Here is a 21926-nt window from a genome sequence, read left to right on the forward strand (position 1 = left end):
AAAATGTCCCAAAAATTTGTACATTCCACTACGTCACGCACATACAAGTGAAAAAATTTTTCATACTAAAACGTGACGCAATGGACGGACATTTTAGGACATCTTTTTTAGGGTTCCGTACCTCAAAAGGAAAAAACGGAACCCTTATAGGATCACTCGTGCGTCTGTCTGTCTGTCTGTCTGTCTGTCTGTCTGTCTGTCTGTCTGTCCGTCTGTCACAGCCGATTTTCTCCGGAACTACTGAACCAATCAAGTTGAAATTTGGTACACATATGTAAGTTTGTGACCCGAATACGGACATGTAACGTAAACAAATGAATTTTAAACATGGGGGCCACTTTTGGGGGGTAAATGAAAAAATTAAAAAAAAAAATTTTCAAACTATATCATGTTACATATCAAATGAAAGAGCTTATTGTAAGGATTTCAAATAATTTTTTTTTATAATTTTCGAATCAACAGATTAGAAGTTATTCAAGAAAATAGGCAAAAAATGACCATTCCCCCCCCCTTATCTCCGAAACTACTAGGTCTAAAATTTTGAAAAAAATACATAAAATAGGTCTATACCTATAGATGACAGGAAAACCTATTACAAATGTACAGTCAAGCGTGAGTCGGACTTAATTACAGTTTTTAATCCGACCCCTACGGATTTTTTAAAGAGATTTCACTCACGTTTCACATAAAAAATACATTGTTAACAGTGCCGGATTACTTAGAGTAGTAGTTTTCTTAGAGTAATTGGTGATAATTTTCTGATAAGATAATCATTTTAAATATTTAACGGTCTTACCTAAGTCTTCGGTTCTTGTAAGGTCAAATTAAAAATAATGTTTAAAAAAAATGTTAAATTGAGAGCTAGCTTAAAGTTTTTTATACTCGTCGACTTTAATGGTTGAATTAATAAAGACTTTGTAACCAATAAGCAAAACAAGCACGTGCTTACGGCACCACGTTCAGGGAGGGCACCAAAATGCCAGGTTGAAAAAGGTGAACAAATTTTAAAATTAGGGACAGACACATCGTTTTTACCACACGATTTTTTTAGCTGTCCAAAAGCTAATTTGCAAAAATAATGGCGCGTAATTCTTTGGGAAACAATCGGTAGCAGTAGAAGAGTCGTGATTACATGCATAGATTCGATTTCAACCCACTCTTTTGCGGTTCGGCGTTAGGTCTTATGCGAGGCCTTCTGCCTTACGGCAAAGTTGATCTTCTGCCTTAATTACACTTGGGCGTGGATCCAAATCCAAGCTTTCCTCTTTCGCAGCTGGGCCTACTGCCTTTCTCACACTTCGCCTATTCAATTCCAAGCTCTCTGCTTTCTTGCATATTTTATGCATGAAAACAACCTCGCTGAGACCCTTAAATATCGAGCCCTATGCGAAGCTAGGCTGATAGAAAACTGTCCCATCCCTTCTCTGTATGAAATCCTGGATTCGCGCCTGGTTGGGACTAAAACTAAAATTGCGTTTTTATATCGAAAAATTTTCGCGCTCGCTTCGCTCGCGTTTTCAATTACTTTATGAGGTATGATAAAGGTGACATTCGGGTGGCGACTGCAGCAACATTACTCTGTTGCAACGTTACTGCTGCAGTACTGTCAACTTCCGTGATAAAATGATGTGACTGATTTCCATACTAAAAGTAAAAATGTACAACTGTCTATCATATTGCGTTTTTATATCGAAAAATTTCCGCGCTCGCTTCGCTCGCGTTTCTATTACTTTCTACGCTATGATAAAGGTGACATTCGGGTGGCGACTGCCACAGCATTAGGTACTCTGTTGCAACATTACTGCTGCGGCACTGTCAATTTTCGTGATAAAATGATTTGACTGATTTCCATTCTCAGCTGTAATGCGGCAATGAACTTCTCTCAATTTACCAAAAAATCAATGTAATCTTGATGACCCTAGGGAGACGGGGCACCTAGAAATGCTTAGGGCATCAAAATATCTTAATCCGGCACTGATTGTTAAAAATTGTGTAATATACGGAACCCTTGGAACGCGAGTCCGACTCGCACTTGGCCGGTTTTTAATACTGGGATGGAGAATGCTGTCGATTCTGAGTAGAATGAGCCGAAGAACGTCCAGATGTGAAAGAATCAGATTTTCAATATTTATTTCTGAAAACGCCCTTTTAACTCTTGCGTTTGTACGACACATACTCCACATACAGAAGGTCGCTAGAGCAGAAGGGATGAAGCTCTTTTTCTTTTAATACGAGAGTTCTTGCTCTATAGCGGTCTTGCCCAGCAATAAATTTGATATGCCGCGGTCTTCCCCACATTGACCATCCCTACGACATAATCTGTTTCAGTTTAATTTTAACACTATAGTTCGTTCTTTAGCATTAGAATAAATGTAAACAATCTTGACGTGTCTTTTTATTGAAAAACACTTTTGAAAAATAAGTCACGGCAAATATGATTATAATACTGATTTTTAAAAAGCGGTTTTCAATTAATTGACACGTCAAGATCGCGTTTTTTTAATGCTATAAAAACGGACTATTCTGAGGCCATTCGAACAGTATGCGATAGGAATACGATAGTCCCATGCGATTATTCTCATATGTTGTTTGGCATGTGACTTCCGTTCTGTGTTTGCAAATGCATAGTTGCGATCAAAACTATGCATACTGTTGTAAACTCTATGTCATTGCATTAAGGTGGAAAATGTATGCATCTTTGACTTTGGCCCTGCATTTAGCTGTGAATTCATATAATATCCCCGGAATTTACTATTTACTTACCTACGTAACGTAACAAGTTCTCGTATATTGGGTAACATTACACGAAAAAAAAAATACCTAGCCTAGCCGAACTGATTGAATTTTCTAAAAAAAATACTGAATGTAATATTTAAAACTTTCGCGTTTTGAACACATATTAACTCACATTTATAGACGGGTTTCTGTGTCGAAACGTCGGTAAATAAACGACCGGAACATGCGACACAACTGAAAACCGCCGTGTCGCCGAAATATTTTTTAGCTTGTAAGATTTTTCTATTGTATGTATGTTAGTTTGTAAGGTATGTATCTATGGGCCTTAGTTGCCTAATAATACATTATATTTAAATTTCTATTTTTTTTAATACCTATAGCATACCTATCTAATTTAAACCAAATCGCGAGCATAAAAATGTACTTCCGTATTTTTTAATCACGAGTTGTGTATTATCCAATTATGTACTTACAGGATACTGTAACATACATTGACAAAAATCATCATAAGGTCACAATTAATGAACACCGTACATATAACATACATCGTAAGGCCATAATGAACAACGTATAGGTATAATACATACACAATACAACATAATTATAAAAAAGGAAGCACTTTAATTCACAAACTGAATAAGTCATCGTTATCTGACAATCAGCGTTATTTTGTAGCATTATATTACCGGCGGGGAATTACATACAATTTTCTCAAATGTAGTTTCAGTGAACGTATGTCTGGGGACTTATTCTCGTTGATGTATCAAAATTATAACTTAATCACATTGAAATGAAATAAAATAAATTCGTTATTAAAAATTTGCAAAAAATCGTTGATTGTATAAGATATTATGCAACGTCTATATGACAAATCCGCGTGCTTCCAATTTGCCAATAGAACACTCGCTCTATTTCTTTCTACTCAAAATGTTGTATGTAAAACTTCTACTCGCTCTAATTTCTTTTTTTTACAGTTTCTAAACAAAAGCTAGTACAGTCGATGTCAAAAATATGTTTACATTTTTCGCCTTATTACAAAGGAATAAGGTACAAACGTGTAAACATATTTTTGACGTCGACAGTACGAGACATAGATATAGGTACCTATGTTACTTGAATGTTCATGCCTTTCATGCTATTTCCGAATGTCGTTGTAAAATGAGCGTACTTCGATTGTATGGGCGACGGTTCGGTGGCTCTTAAAATGTACCTACCTACACTGTGACGAGACACTACCTTCACCACCTTTGCCTTGCAAGCACTCATTCGCTCTAAAGCAAAACCGCATGTGTGCGTACGGAGCATACTAATGATTTCATTGAATTGGTATTATATTGGCATTGAATATTTAGTTTCTGTATATGTATAGCACATGTAAAGCAAAAACTGCAAGCCTGCAAATACATATGTATGTAGTTAGATGATACATCCTTATTTATTACTATATAGTAAGTTAATTCATGATAAAATATATCTGGAAATTGTAAACCGGAGTGTACGAAGCATTTTATTTTTCATTATATGTATGATGCTGGAAACTAGTTCATCATCATCTCAGCCATAAGACGTCCACTGCTGAACATAGGCCTCCCCCTTGACTAGTTATTGAAGTATTTTATTAACATATTTAAGGTGGCACTCGCTGACGACATATATTTTATACATATGTATGTTTAAAATTTTAACCACTTCCTACTCCTAGTATCTGATTCAGTTAAAATTTCGACAACATGACAATGCAATAATATGCTAACTTGGAGCTGATCTGATGATGCAGTCGGAAGGTACCTAACCAAAGAAACTCCTTGATGGAAAAAACATACTTCGAGTTTAGGCTCATGAGTAAGGTCTCGAGAAGTAGGTACGTAGATAGAGATGCAAATGATGAGTACAGTCAGCAATAAAAGTGTGTCACAAAAACTTTGCAACATATCATCTGAACTTATTATACCCATATATCATGATATTCATGATAGAAAAGGTCATTAACCCTCCTTCAAGAAACCACATTGTATACCTACTGTCATAAGGTGTCAATACATCATCATGGTGTCATACTTACATCATTTTTTGCAGCACCTAAAGTCAGTTTTAATCATTTAGCGATTTTAGCGCAAGCACATAATGTACTTTAAGAATTTCTTGTAAGGCTTATTTTTGCTTGAAAAAAGGATTTTATAAGTCAATGACCTCGGCCTATCGAATCATCAGACCGTTAAGAAGGCTCTTTTGAATTATTATAAGACTGAAAGGTTGTAGATGTACAAGATACCGTTATTAACTTTTTAAGTTATTAGTTCTTGTTATCTATCATTGTAATTTATCAACTTTCTACGGATATGCCGCTAAAACATTTCAAACATTATATTATTTCATTACATAAGATTGCTAAAACCATAATACTTTTCATTATTCTAACAGTTCACATTAATAACCAACTTAAGTACTTACTATTTTGGTTAAAAAAAAGTAATTTAGCCTATACTTATACGTCCCACTGCTGAGCACAGGCCTCCTCTCAAGCACGAGAGGGTTTGGGCTACAGTCCCCACGCTGGCCCAATGCGGGTTGGGGACTTCACAAAACCTTTGAATTTCTTCGCGGATGTATGCAGGTTTCCTCACGATATTTTTCTTCACCGAAAAGCTAGTGGTAAATATCAAAATTTATTTATTTACTTTGTGGTATTTTGGTTTAGTCTTTAAATAAAATGTATAGTGTAGGATGCATCTATTGTGCCTGTGTTGCTGTTCCGTTCCTACGTTTTGGCTACGGAACCCTAAAATCACCGTGCAGTGAGGGTTCGCGTGGCCTATCTATAAGCTCATAAACCACTAATATTAATAAAGTGTTCGTTAAGGCATTTTTGACTGTATTGTAAAGTCTTTTTATGCAACAGGTTTATGGTAATCAGTTAATCACATCACGTAATTAGCCTAGGTCGGCCGATCATATGTTAATGGCATTGATTAGTCTGTCGTTCATCTTATGACGTCACGGTCATACCGTTACCTGATTATGCTTTATATGTCCGCAATTGAACATTCATTAATTTGCTTGCTTAATTTTATGATATCCTGGTAAACTTATAGTAAATTGTATAAGTTATGAATATAAAACGTTAGATTTTTCGGGTTATTCCCACTAGTTACCACCAAGTCGTTACCAGTGGTAATTACTGGGAATTTTTTTCCCACCTTTTTTCACAGGTAACTACAGGGAAACAAACATTTTTGAAGTAACATACTCCACTAACATACTGTACTACTGGAGTACCATACCAGAGATATATATAACTCCGTATAAGATAAATAAAGTCTAAGAAAAAAACGTGCCTCGGACGGCCAAGGAAAAGTCATTCTCGAATAGATGGCGCCATTACCTTTGGCCTATTCTCGGCTAGATGGCGTTAGCGACACCGTTTGGTATTTAACAATTTTAACACATATCAGTGAAAGAACATGGGTCAGTATGGAACAATAAAAATTAAGAATCATTTATCCGTAAACATATTTTGATTATTTTATACATTTTCAATTTTATTTTAAGTTTTAATCGTGTGTCGATAGATGGCAGTAAATGTACCGTGACTACAAAATTGACAATGACAGGACCCCTCTATACTATCTATTCTTTTTGACCATACATAATAAACTGTCATTATAGGGATCATCATTCGATGCGAGAGGTAGTCTCTTAGAAAAGCTCGGCACCTCGGCAGTGCGTATGTACGTGCATACAATTATTTTACATATACAGTAGAGTCCGGTTAGTACGACTCCGCATATAACAACCAACCGCTTATAGCGACGAAAGTATAGGCACTTGTTTGGTTTTAGTACAAGCTACTATGAAAGCACAACCGTTTATTACGACTCCGCTTATAACGACCGATCGCTTTTAACGACGGAAATTGACTCAAAATCCGTCCATCAAGTCCGGTTACAACGACGAGCGACGTAGTTTTTACAAATAAATTGTTGGTAAGAAGCTTACTCCGTCCCGCGCATCCAACTACCCTCCCCCTTTTGCCTATACGGAGCAAGATGAAATAGTCATGTGACTTTTCGTAATTTTGCAAACTAAATAAAACCCAATTCCCATTATTCAGTTGAGCTTAAACTTCACATACTTACATAATTATGTAAGTATTGGGTGAAAATGCAATACATATTTTGGTAGGTAAGTACCTTCGAGCTGATCTGATGATGGACACAGGAGGTGGCCATAGGAACTGTGTGATAAAACAACGTCATCTTGATTAGATCCCCAAGAATTACGACTTTATATTTTACGGGATTCGAGTAATGTATTATGAAATATGTAAAACAATCAGGAAGAAAGCAAATTCATCGAGGGCAAAATGATTAACGTACTAGCACTTTTAGCTGACCTTTATAGGTCTTATGGTGTTGCAATAAAGTTTACGAATAGTTAGTCATTTAACAGTTAATATCAGTGCCGAGGATACTACTACTTAACAACAACTCTTACTTAACTAACCATAAATGGACCGTATGTCTTTACGATAAGGTTTCCAAGCTGTCAGTTAACTGTGTCAGCGACACCGGCACGCGGCACCACTCACATAAAGCTTAGAACTTCTCAGCCACATGATCATAAAGTTAGATAGCTATGAGGTAATTTGCTACACGTCCTGGTGGCCTGGTACATTTAAGTGTGCATCATACTCATTAATAATCAATAACATGATGATAATTTCCTTGACATTTTAAAATGTTTTATTATGTTATTTTATTGAACACGAAAGGAGCTCAAATATATTATCTATAAGTGCAGAATCTATGTAAAACTAACGAGTTATTGTAGCTGGTCATAGTCATACAGGAAGGCGACCGCGGAATCTCTTTTTGCTTCTCTATCGCTTTTACATATTCGAACGATAGAAAAAAAATATTTTCTCAAACATGCAATGAAATATTGATGTTATGTTCATTATAATAGGCTGCGAAGTATGACGTTTCAGGTGCGGCTAGGACAAAAGGTCGTTAATGGAATTTCATACACATCTTGCAGGCCTAGGCCGGCAAAGTCCTCTTTTTTAATTTTCATTTCACAGATATTTGTGACACAGCATCGTGGCATTCATCCATTAAAAAAAACTAGAGGCAGTATTTGCTTTATGGTTCGTAATGACACTCTGCCACTACGCCTATAAAAAAAACAAAAAACAATGTTTGCTATAATTTGCAGTTTTATTTGTATAAAATCAACATGAACTTAATAAATAATACATTCTATAATTTTATAATTTTAAATTTAACTACACAAATAAAAACATTTAAAATATTTCATCTAAACGTTAGCGGTAAAAAGGTCTACTGAAACACGCGTAGTTATATTTTTTAAATTGTTATGGAGGTAAAGTTGAAAAATATTCATTCTGTTTTATTGGATTTATGGTGCGTTGTTAATTTTTTGACTTTAATATGAGTTCCGACGAAATAATGAAATTAATATTAATTGTAATCGTAGGCGTTGGAATTGGCAGCGTAAGCAGAATTGATTTTAATAACTTGCTGCCTCTGCCGCCAAGTCAAAGACGAAGTATGTATATGGTTGCTTATGGCAATTTTATTATTTGAGAAACTAAGAAAAATGGCTTACAGTTTATTAGAAACAGTTTTGTGGCATATTTTAAATGAATGTAACTACAAATTCGTCAACACTGTGGAAATTATACTTATTTACTCCGTGCATAAAGCAACGATGTATGTGAAACATGATATCAACATGAAAGACTATGTAAACTTATGTGAAACGACAGTCAAACGGATACAAGGCGAAAAAATCAAAGATACATGAAAATACATATACGGGTAGTAAAAATACACGATTCTTGTAAAACATACGCGTGATAATGATATAGGTACGTGTTGGTTATATTTTGGGTGTACTTTACTTTTAGTTTTTTCTATAAATAAAACTTGGGTTTCGTGGATTTTTTATTTTATTTATTTCATTGCATGTTTGAGAAAAGCACTATACATACCTCGGCCGGAAATGGGGTTGCCCGCGCTCAGACCTATCTATATGTCTTCGGCCGGCAACCCCTTTCGTCCCGGCCTCTGTAGTAATGTACTATTTATTTGCAATAAACATCACCAAGTACAATCAGCAAAGCTATTAGCTCAGCACCCCTGCAACACATTTCTATAGTTCTCAAACTATCTTAATACGGTAAAGCGGTTTAAGCGTGCAGAGACAACAGACAGACAAACAGAGTTACTTTAGCGTTTGTAATATTAGAGTTAGACCAAGAAAAGTCTGCAGCGATATTGATAGCCCACGCAGTGCAAGTGCCGACGACGGTCGGGACGGGAGACGCTAGTCTGGGATGGCTCTTAGGGATATAACTAAATATATTAACTTGAACGTATAAAATATACCATACACACACACATACACATACCTACTTACTTACACCTTAAGGTTAAAGTGATTTCCTTATTCCACCACTTATTTATATTGTGTAGTTTCTATTCAAGACACAATTTATTGCTACATAATAAATCCATTTAAAGTCTATTGGAATGTTTTAGAGTGTGTTTATTTTTGTTTCACATGTGTCAATAGGCAATTCAGCCATGAATTGTATAAAAAACCGGTCAAGTGCTAGTCAAACTCGCGTCCTAAGGGTTCCGTACTGCACACATTTTCGAACGAGCGAGCAAAGCGAAGTTCTTACAACTTGGAACTTGGAACACACAGCTGGCTAGGGGCACAGCCCATTTCCATGTTTTTTAACTGATCTATCAGACTAGTTACGCAATAACTTTAGTTTTGTTCTAAACTTATTAAATTTAGTTCAAGTATTAAGTTAAACATAGTGCCTATGCCTACATTCTTTTTGCGTTGGTTAGATGTATACCTCTGTTATTTCAAGATAACAGATGTACGTCTGACTCAGCAGTTCGGCCTTCTCATTTAGCTACTTAAACCAATTATTTGTTATATGTTTGAGCACTAATCTCCTACAGCTCATCATTCGACCTTACGTGGAGGCGCACCTCTCTCGGATGCTTCAGGCCTTCGGCCCCACGCAAAGCTTGGCCTTCGACCTTCGCACTAGCTGTCCACAGTGTCCACACCACGTTTCACGTAAACAATTGCGGTTGTGACTTGTGGCCCTGATACAGCCTACCCGCAATATCTATTCTTAAGTCCGACTCACGCTTGACTGCAGACTTCTTATAGGTTTTCGAGTAATCTAGCTATAGGTAAAGAACTATTTTTCGTGCTTTTTTCCAAGATTTACGCCCAGCAGTTACGGAGATAAAGCCCCCTCTTTTGTCTGGTAATTTTTGCCTATTTTCTTAAATAACTTCTACACTACCTAGTTTTTTTTAAATTATAAAAACATTTTCTCTGGTTCTAGTTTTAACTCAGGATTTAACAAAATTACCGTTATATAGTAATTCTGTTCTGTTTTCACCTGAATTATCCTAGAAATTATAACGATACGACGTTTCATAATTATATTAAATGTGCGTCCGATTTCATAGAGCGGGCCCTATCGCTTAACAAAAGATAAATTTAGATAGAACAAAATTGACGATCTTCTTTGCAGGAAGCATGCACATGTCGGAGGCTCCGGGCCTTCAGGGACTTCGACCTTCGCATTCAGACACTTGTATACTATAACTGTTCTCTGTTTGAGCACTAACCTCCCGCAACTCGGCCTTCGGCCGCGCGTTTCAATGAGCCTCTGCGGGACGCGTAGCTCGGCCTTCGGCCTCCGCAATAGCTGTCCGCCACACCACATTTCACGTAAACCATAACGGCTGTGTACCTAAAACAGCCCAACCGCGCAAATTTTAGACCCAGTAGTATCGGAGTTAAGGGGGAGGAATGGTAATTTTTTGCCTATATTCTTAAATAACTTCTAAATTATTTATCATAAAATTATAAAAAACAATATTCGAGATCCTTAAAATAAGCCCTTTCATTTAATATGTAACACGATATGGTTTGCAAAGTTTGTATTTTCATTTTTTCATTTTGCCCCCAAAAGTGCCCCCTATATTTAAAATTCATTTGTTTTCATTACATGTCCGTTTTTGGGTCACAGACTTGCACGTGTGTACCAAATTTCAACTTAATTGGTCCAGTAGTTTTGGAGAAAATGGGCTGTGACAGACGGACAGACAGACGCACGAGTGATCCTATTAGGGTTCCGTTTTTTCCTTTTGAGGTACGGAACCCTAAAAAGGACGAAGTTGCCATATAAAATCGAAAGCGTAGTGGAGTAATATGTAAACAAGGATTTTTAGTTATAAATACTTGATAACCATTAGCCACCGTATAACATATAACATTGTAATCTATTTATAAATGAATATATACATCAAAAAGTTATTAGTAAAATAACCGCTTATATTTAATATGTAACTGCATAATTGAGCCAGAAGAAAACGATGTAATATAAAATATAAAAACAAACATTTATAGCAGGCAGGCCAAAAAGTAAACAAGTTTTTACCAAAGATTAAAAATCACAATTTCGATAATCAGAGCCACAAGTATGTGTATACGCGGAACAACGGCACAGATTTACTCGTAAATCCACAAAAAAATTGTCTGTCGCGATATTCTTATTTATAACTCTTCGGCTCGACTCGACAAGTTTTATATATGTATAGGTAAGTAAAGGGGCCCACTGATTACCAGTCCGCCGGACGATATCGGCCTGTCAGTTGTTCGGAGCTGTCAAATTTTTGTTCTAACTGACAGGCCGATATCGTCCGGCGGCCTGTTAGTCAGTGGTCGGCTTAAAAGAAGAAAAATAAAATAAGAGTAAAGTATCGCGATAAAGCTAATTATTTTTTATTAATAAAAGGGGTCACGAATAACTTTCTAATGCCAAGTGGTTCGTATATATTTTTAATTAAATACAGTACCTATGTTAGCTCACTCTAACAGCAAGTGTAATATTTACACTACCATTTTTTTTACATAGGTAGGTACTACATATTTCTTTATGGTAATAAATTTTGATATGCTACATAATGTAATTAAGTATGTAAAAAATCGCAACTTTAAAAATTGCTAACTGCGAATATGACCACTGACTAAATAATAGTACCTACTACACCTCCTGAACTATCGTCTACAAGTCTACATGTATCACAGACGAGCTTACAGACGAGAATATCTTTCCTAATAAAAAGTAGCATTAGCCATATATGTAATTTAAAAATCCGTTCAACCGGTTCGCGGCTGGCGACAGCTGACGAGATTATTATTTAATACCTACGACCCTACGAGAATTTATTTTAATTCATTATTATGTGTGCTTATGTTGCCAATATTGCGTGATTTTCACTGATTTAAAATTGTAGTAATTATATATTTACACACTAGACAAACACACATTAGATGGTAGGTACTACTAGATGGAATTGACTAATAGGGACTTATTTACTTTTCATCACACTCGTTCAGTAAATGTGGAATTGGACGCAGGTTTAGCGGGAATTATAGAAAAAGCGTTCTCCCCAGGGAGTTATGAAGTTTCTAGTGCCATAATTAACAGTTTTTTGTCTTTATACTTAATTTTTGTATCGCAAGTGTGATGAAAAACATTGTGTGTAACGTAACTCGGGGCGTAATAATATTGCAAACTCGAGTCTATAAATCGCTCCGGCAAGCCGTCGCGATTTAACTTACTCTCGTTTGCAATATTCAACTTTACGCCCCATGTTGCACAATGTACTATTTCTTCCCCGCTAGGAGGGATCAAAGTGGCACTTCTCCTCCCTGCTAGGGGGGATCAGAGAGGCACTTTTCTGTTCTAGGACACTGTTTTTGTTATTTTTAGCATTCTTCTTTTAGCTTGAATAATATTTTAAAACATAATATATTCCTCATAGATTAAGATTTTTATATTTTCCTCATAATTGATGTGAAAAGCAGTATGTGTCACACGGTATCAAAATTATTTCGTCTTGGGCGTTAACACTTGAATCCCTCATTACGCTCAGGATTCAATGTACGCCCTTGACGGAAATATATCATTTTAATCCCTTGTAACACAAACTACTATAGTTAACAACGTCTCGAAGATGGGATTTTCTTCGTAATCTCGAAGAAAGACTCAAAGGTTGTGTAATATTGCCAGTGATTTGTCAAGTACTATTATTGATACAAACTATTCTTATTATCGTCATTAAAAAAAAAAACTCGGATTGTTATACCTACTTACTAGGGATGTAACGATACATGATTTTGCCGATACGATACCGATACCGATTTTTGAAGTAAATAATCGGCGATACAGATACCGATATCAATGGCACAGTAGTTAGTTAATAGATCAAATAAATAAGGAATTATATACTTAATATGCATAAAACATACTTATGTATAATAGGCACTCGATTTTGTGAAGTGTGAAAAACTTTAAAACTAATAAAGAAAAATGCCAAATCAAAATCAATGAAAACATTTATTTAGGCAACCATCAAGCAATCAATGCAAAAGTAAATCCAAATCAGTAATTATGGTTCACTTTAGGTAGATAGATTTTGTTATGGAAACCATTCGCGTATGACCTAACTGACACGGGCCTACGTCATCATGCTGTTTACAGGTTCTCAAACTTTAAAATGTGGGAGAATTTTAACCAACGGTGAAAATTATTTTAACGGCATTAATTTTAAGTTCTTCATGTAGAAACATAGTAAAATAAAACAAATCGAATGTATTAACTAAACTTTATTTATCTATACAAGACAAACGTTTGAAAAACTAATTCACAGTTACACATTAATTACCAAGCTTACGACGTGAAAAGTTTGGAAAACACTGCGACTGCTGACACTGAGCGAGAAGGAAATAACAATTAACACGCGTTCGACAAGGATGACGGTCAGGGCATGAAGTTATCTAGATCCGAATTGTCAAATGTGACAGCGCTATCCTGTGTTGCCAGTAATGTAAACAGAATTACCCGAACGTCTGAAATTTCTTTCGTGAATCGGAAGATATTGCTAACGAATAATTAAAAATGACGTGTTATTGTAAAATTTAAGACAAAATACATATAAATGAAAATTATAAAATTATAAAGAAATATTTTAACTTATTAACCATAGGTATAATGTACCCATGTAACATGTTATGTTGAAATAAAGTGGCAATGTTATTGTGACGTAGGCCCGTGTCACTCTGGGAATAGAAGACCATGTTTTATTAGACCATGATGGAAACAAAGTTTATTCAAATTATTAGCACCGTCATTCACTTCGTGCGCTTTTCAAACTGTGATATCGGCTGAATTTAAATCGGCGATGCCGATATATCGGCCTGCCGATTATATCGGTATCGGTATCGTTACATCCCTACTACTTACGATACGCGATTAGTATCACTTCTATTTCCATGCAATCCGTTTTCTATTTTATCTTTATGACGTGTTATGTTAGAACCTAGAAGCAATATTATGGTTGCTAAAAGGACTTTAGGTGATAGGCATATCTTGGACCGAACACCGGACCAACGCCTCTAATGCCTCTATACTCAAAGAGCTCGGAGTAACCACCAGGCTCTCAACCACATGACTCTGGAGGGTACTTGAGTTCTGCGGACACATAGCCAGGAAGACTGGAGACAACCTGGAAAAGCTAATGGTCACAGGTTCGGTGGAAGGAAAGAGAAGGGGCCGCAGTCCAACGCGATGGTCCGACCAGGTTAGCAAATCGCTATCCATGAAGGTCCCTTAGAAGTCGCAAGGGATCGGATAGGATCGAAATCTGCAATCCGGAATCATGTGCTCCACTGGGAGGTCACGACCCTCAGCACTGAGGAGAACGAAGCAAGGAGGAGGAGGAAAAGGACTTTGACTCAGCCCAATTTCCACTGTGTGGTCTGTTTAATACTTGCCGATATCAAGGCTATTCTATAAAGGGTAACGACCGACCGAATGCACGTTTTTTATCACGTGCTAAAATTTCAACCGTCTTTAACAATATTGATTCTAGTCTCGTTACTGTGATCCTCGTCGGTTGGACGATATTCAGAAGAACGTGGGAGTCTTCTGAATGAGTCTAGCTTAGAACTGGGATCTGGGATATAAGTGGTTACTCAGAGGGGAAAATAATTATGTTACACGCTCTTATGGCTCTACAAATAAGATCGTGTCAAATATTTTGCGGCCTTCGCTCAGCAGTGGACGTCTTGAGGCTGAACATGTTGTCCTTGATAAATATTATTTATTTATCTTGTACTGTAGGTATTTATAACAGGTAGGTACAATGTTTCTCACATATCATTACGGACACGTGTGAACGACAATATGGACACGAGACCCACATTCCTATTGAATAGGTATGCGGCCCGATTCGAACTTTAAGATACGTCAAATATTAGGTCTAGATACGATATGGATTAGATATGTCAGTGTCAAAAGTGAAGTTTCTTCAAACAAAAACGTGACTTTTGACAGTGACATATCTAATCCATACCGTATCTAGACCTAACATTTGACGTATCTTAAAGTTGGAATCGGGCCGATGATCATTAAATTGATGTTAAAGATTACATTCGGATTGCTGATGTAATGATGTTAATTGAAGTTTCATAGTTCTTGTTACCATCGGCTGTAACAGTAAATATAGTCTGTCTAATATGATGTATTCTCACTATCGACTTCGAGTAAGCAAGTATTTAAGCATATCTACTGACATGTTTTTAAGGGGCCCACTGATTACCAGTCCGCCGGACGATATCGGCCTGTCAGTTGTTCGGAGCTGTCAAATTTTTGTTCTAACTGACAGGCCGATATCGTCCGGCGGCCTGTTAGTCAGTGGTCGGCTTTAAACGATTGCAGAGCCATCTGCGTTAAGTCTTGCGCGTTAATCTTCATTAATAAATGTTTTAACGATATCAGGGCTATAACCGCGAAAATCGAAGTTCGGAAATTGCGGGCATTTTTCTCTGTCACTCTTATTACGCCTTCATTGTAGTAAAAGAGATGTATCCCCGCAATTTGCGAATTTCGGTTTTCGCGGTAGCCGCTCAGTTCACGTTCGAGACGGCTTTGTATTTCTATACCATAATTGCCAGATAGAATGCGAACAATAAACATTAACACGGTTATGGTTACATTACATATCCTGTACACAAACATGTATATACATGTTTATGTATCTTTTTATTAAACTAGCTAGTCCGGAATTGATTGAATAGACCTGTATCTTCTAACAACAGCTTCTAACAGTTCTAATTCTAACCAATACCCATGCACAGTGCAATAAAATTAAGGGAAATATCATGAGCCAAATCGTTGCAAAAGTCAAATAAAGACTCGGATGGTTATAATTCTGCCTTCCTAAGCTAAAAAGCGGTATTTGCATTAAATTTTCATTGAAAATACGTCCTGTTAGCTTAGGAGGGCAGAAGTCCAATTAAAACCCATTACTCCCTAGGGAGTAATAAAGGCTATTTGCCTTACACCCAGTTTGTCTGCGTAAAATAACAACTTTTTTTACAAAATGTTACATAGACCTAAGGTCCACTGACGGTCAACAGGTTGCTGTTAGCAAATACAAAATATATACGGACAGACAACCACAATGTAACAAGAAAAGTGTTGTAAACAGATAGCAATTCGCACATCGATAATAGCCTGCGGTAACACAAGGAAGACTAATTATCGACAAGGCACTAAGTAACACGGATTAAGTATTTCTTGAGAACTGCATTGCGTAATGTCGCTGTTGTCAGTTCTAATTGAGTCGCTTAACTTCAAATTCGGGTAAATCCATCTGTCAGATTATGCGATTTTGGAATTAAGAAAAGGCAATAGGGTAGATATTTGCTGAGAGGGTCGAATGGATTTACCCGTGTTTGAAGTTAAGCGACACAATTATTAGTTACAATTTACAATGTATAATTTGGTTCATAATAAATATAATAATCATTGATGTTGCGCAACGCGTTTCTGGATTAGGATTTTTGTCTATAACTTGAATATAGGTATAGGCAATGCAAAAGCTATGTAACACAACACTGTGTTACATATCGTTTACACTACCAAAACTATGTAAATGATACCTAACATGCGGTATTTCCGCACCATGGCCTTTTAAAATATAGAGAGCCCTTAATCCAACAGATCGTAGAAGTCGATCCGCATTAAAAAGTTTTCATTAAATTTATTTAAAAAGAAACTCAACCACGCTTTTCAATATCAAATGCGTCGACTCACTATAATGGCCTAGTCAAGTCTAATATTACCTCCAACTAATACCAATGGAAAAAGGTTGAGAATCGTATAGATATAATTGAATCACACCGGTGTGAAAACGGTTCCCATAGGAAGTCATGCGTCCGCATTTCTCTACATGGGTGTGACTCGACCACTATTTTATCAAGAATAACAGTCGTAACAGGCATTGGGAATATCATTCAATTGTTAACCTTATTCCCGTGTAATAAGTTCCAAATTCAAACTGGTTTTCCAATGGCTGCTACCGAAGTTATGTGGACTGTGGCAGACCATTGCTTGGCGTCGAGTTTGGTGGGTCGAGGTTTTTTTTAATAGTTACCACTATGATATCAAACAAAGTGTAGGCACAGAATAAATAATAGTACTAGGTACAGAAGACTCACTCTCTAACAAAACGCGTCTGTTATAGACCGGGAGATAGTGACACATTTTACTGGGTCATTTGTACCAGTATGGCGGTTCGTCAGGGGTCTAAGCATGTAATGAAGGAAAGAAAAATGATGGTCATAGCGCTGGTACCGGCGGCCCAATCGCGTGGGCGTTAGTCGAACGTGTCGGATAAAATACGAGTGTCGAACGATTTGTTCCACAAAAATCCTCGTATTTTCTCCATAAAAAAGAAGTAAGCGGTAGCGTAATGCCATACTTCTCCGGTGTGACTTACAGCCCGCCATACTGAGGCGAACACATTAATTAAAAAAAAAACAATTCAACCATTTGTGCCAAGCTAATTTTTGCACAGGTGATCATCGTCGAGCAGCCATTCATGGACATCACCATGCCATACTCTTCGGACGGTTCCAAATGGCCGCCATACCGCAAGGGAGTTAATTTTTTTTTTTGTTAAACGATTTGTACCAGTATTGCATTTAAATTTTTGGAAAGTATTTGATAAAATGTGACCGTTATTATAATTGCCATACTTATAGTAGGGGGATAAAGTGCTGCCATACTTGAAAAACTTATTTAATCGACACGTTTCAAAAATACGACTATGTATACGTAAAATAATTTTTTACAGCATGGCATCATCATATTCTGTTTCTTTGGATACAATTGTACCTAAAAAAATATATTTCAGATTATAACTACGGGGCGGACGACTGTGAGACTTAAGCCAAGACTTAAAACAAAAAACAATTTTTTGACGATTTGTACCAGTATGGCATTTGGATTTTTGGAAATTATATGATGCAATGTGACCATTATTATATTTGCCATACTTCTAATAGGGGGAAAAAGGGGCACCATACTTGAAATAAAAAAAAATATTGTACACATTTGCCACCTCCTACAGGTATGGCATTATGAGATTTCCATTTATGATCACACAGAAAGTCTTGAATAAAAATTACAAGATGGTACAAATCGTTTAGCAATACAAAAAAATTAACTCCTTTGCGGCGGTATGGCGGCCATTTGGAACCATCCGAAAAGTATGGCATGGTGATGTCCATGAATGGCTGTTCGACGATGATCACCTGTGCAAAAATTAGCTTGGCACAAATGATTGAATTGTTTTTTTTTAATTAATGTGTTCGCCTCAGTATGGCGGGCTGTAAGTCACACCGGAGAAGTATGGCATTACGCTACCGTCTACTTCTTTTTTATGGACTATCGAATAATACGAGGATTTTTGTGGAACAAATCGTTCGATACTCGTATTTTATCCGACACGTTCGACTAACGCCCACGCGATTGGGCCGCCGGTACCAGCGCTATGACCATCATTTTTATTTCGTTCTTTACGTACTTAGACCCCTGACGAACCGCCATACTGGTACAAATGACCCAGTAAAATGTGTCACTATCTCCCGGTCTATTACGATCAGCACAGATATGGCCGTTAGGTGGCGACAGCGCCACGCGCGGCTTATGGCTAGCCACCAAAATTGGTGTGGAACGGATGTACTTTTAGCTACCTGTAGGCTGTAGCAAAGCGACGAAATCGCGGAGTGAGCCACGCCTGGTTTAGGTACCTACGGTCGGTGAGATAGTATGTGGACACCGCAGTAGGTATATTCCCGTATTGGCTATATAGCCTGTACAGTCAACTGTAAAAATATGGGTGTACAAATCATCTCAAAATATGTCCAATAACTCTTATGTCAGTGAATAAAGAACTATGGGACATATTTTTGAGTAAGTTGTCTACACCCATATTTTTACAGTTGACTGTACCAGTGCGTTGCGGGGAATCTAAAAGCCACAACGATACACGATGAAAAATGACATATTTGACCGATAACAACTACTTTTAACTACAGTAGGACCTCGCTCACCCGGACGGGCGAAAATCCGGTTGGCAATTTTTTTATGGTAGATAGAATAGATAGATAGAATACTCTTTATCGGCACACCTCAGTAAAAAGATACAAAAGAAAAGTAGAATTGATTAAATGTAGAGGCAGACAACAGGCGGTCTTATCGCTAAAGAGCGATCTCTTCCAGACAACCTTTGGGTTTGGGTTTGGGTTGGGTAGGTAAGTAATAGGTATCTATTTTTTATAAACCCTTAGAAAGCCTTATTATTTGACATTCCATGCATTTTTAAGGAAGGATCGAGAATAAATCCATTAATTACAGGCTTGCAGCATATTATAGTCATTAACATAATCACGCAAAAAACCGTATCGATTATTTCATACATAATATGTGATGTAGTCACGTTACTTGTGTTGCAACAAGAACAATAGATGGCGGTCATTCTAGTTTGTAATTAACCAGGTTAGCTTACGAAACTTAAGTTCTGTATTTATATTCCGTTAAGAGTTTAAGGGGCCCACTGATTAACAGTCCGCCGGACGGTATCGGCCTGTCAGTTGTTCGGAACTGTCAAAATTTTGTTCTAACTGACAGGCCGATACCGTCCGGCGGACTGTTAATTAGTGGACCCTAGAATCCTCTAGGTACAGGCATGTATCATGTCGGCAGACACTTTGCAATATGCGCCTAGATTTTTGCGATAGCATCGTTTTTCCGTGAGTAAATGCTAAGAAACAAAGCATAGGAGTTACTTGAAGATGTAATCATGGCACAAGTATAGGATTTCCAAAACATAGATTTAATAAAAATGCTCCCTATTTACACATATTGGGGCCAAAACCTTATAATAAGATCCCAAATAGTATAAAAAATGCTTGGTACAAGCATCTAGGATATCATTGTACGCCGCATCGCGGTTGATTGTGATGATTCTATCCTAACATTACTAACATAATTTTAAGATCATTGTTACTCACAATATGACACTAAAGAATTCAATTAAATAGGATTTATATTTAAACTATAATCTTTTCTAATTCAAAAGGCCTAAATAATCCATAGCTAAATTCTTGGATGAATAGCTTAATTATTTATTATTTCATTGTATTATTTTTAGTAACCTAATTTGACATTTAACTAATATACTTAGTAACTTTTATATATGTGATTGTAACACTCGCAATGTATGGCTAATACAAATAAATTAATATAAATGAGGCATTATCTATGAAAAGGGACCTTATTGTCGATGGCGCTTACGCCGCACAGCGTCGCGAGGCATTGTATTTATATCGGAGCATCGTTAATAATGGCGTAAGCGCCATCGACAATAAGGTCCCTTTTCATAGATAACGTCACAAATATGTATGCATGTATTTACTCCAAACCATGGTCTAATAAAACATGGTCTTCCATTCCCAGAGTGACACAGGCCTACGTCACAATAACATTGCCACTTTATTTCAACATAAGTAACATAACATGTTACATGGGTACATTATACCTATGGTTAATAAGTTAAAATATTTCTTTATAATTTTATAATTTTCATTTATATGTATTTTAGCTTAAATTTTACAATAACACGTCATTTTTAATTACTCGTTAGCAATATCTTCCGATTCACGAAATTTCGGCTTTCGGGTAATTCTGTTTATACTACTGGCAACACAGGATAGCGCTGTGCACATTTGACAATTCGGATCTAGATAACTTCATGCCCTGACCGTCATCCTTGTCGAACGCGTGTTAATTGTTATTTCCTTCTCGCTCAGTGTCAGCAGTCGCAGTGTTTTCCAAACTTTTCACGTCGTAAGCTTGGTAATTAATGTGTAACTGTGAATTAGTTTTTTAAACGTTTGTCTTGTATAGATAAATAAAGTTTAATTTAATACATTAGATTTGTTTTATTTTACTATGTTTCTACATGAATAACTTAAAATTAATGCCGTTAAAATAATTTTCACCGTTGGTTAAAATTCTCCCACATTTCAAAGTTTGAGAACCTGTAAACAGCATGATGACGCAGGCGCGTGTCAGTTAGGTCATACGCGAATCTCGGAATGGAGTACCAGGCGGAGTATATTATTATACCATGCTCCAAACTTAAGTCAAATAACATTTACACACCAGTTTATGTCACAATAAATACCTAAATAAATAAATAATATGTCACTTACATTACAAATCAACCTAATAATCAATGTAATTTTTATATATCAGAATTAAGCCTCTTAGGGTAGGTCATACCTACTAAAAGTTACTGACTCCTCTGACGAAGATACACAAAGATGCCTCGGGAGACAGAAGAGCTGGTAGCGTCTTCGCTCAAAATACCAGCCTAACAAACCGGCAAGAAAATGCTGCCAGGACTTACCATGCACTTTTAGTTTAGTAGTAGTATTAGTAATCACTTTATTGTACACAACACAGGTTTACATAATATTTACAGAACTATTGGTACAAAGGCGAACTTATCCCTGTAAGGGATCTCTTCCAGCTAACCTTCGAGTAGTTTAGTTTTTGTTAATAAACTTAATTATCATGTTATATGTGTATTCTTTACATGAATAAAACCATTTTCAAAGTTTAGTATACAATTAACTTAAAATTTAAAAATGCTTTTATTTATACAAATCAGTCAGTCAGTGGGTTAGAAAGGTAACATTCATTC

At 36.6% G+C, this 21926-nt stretch overlaps 1 protein-coding gene and 1 long non-coding RNA gene across 2 annotated transcripts in view; both read right to left on the reverse strand.

The window, feature by feature from the left end:
* The window catches only part of LOC134800122 (uncharacterized), a 285699-nt gene that overhangs the window by 98729 nt on the left and 165044 nt on the right, over window positions 1-21926 (reverse strand). The window lies entirely within an intron of this gene.
* Window positions 1-21926, reverse strand: part of LOC134800088 (methyl-CpG-binding domain protein 4-like) — a 46741-nt gene that overhangs the window by 24081 nt on the left and 734 nt on the right. The gene's annotated exons all lie outside the window — the stretch shown is intronic.

The sequence above is a fragment of the Cydia splendana genome, chromosome 19 (assembly GCF_910591565.1).
Source record: "Cydia splendana chromosome 19, ilCydSple1.2, whole genome shotgun sequence".
Lineage (NCBI taxonomy): Eukaryota > Metazoa > Arthropoda > Insecta > Lepidoptera > Tortricidae > Cydia > Cydia splendana.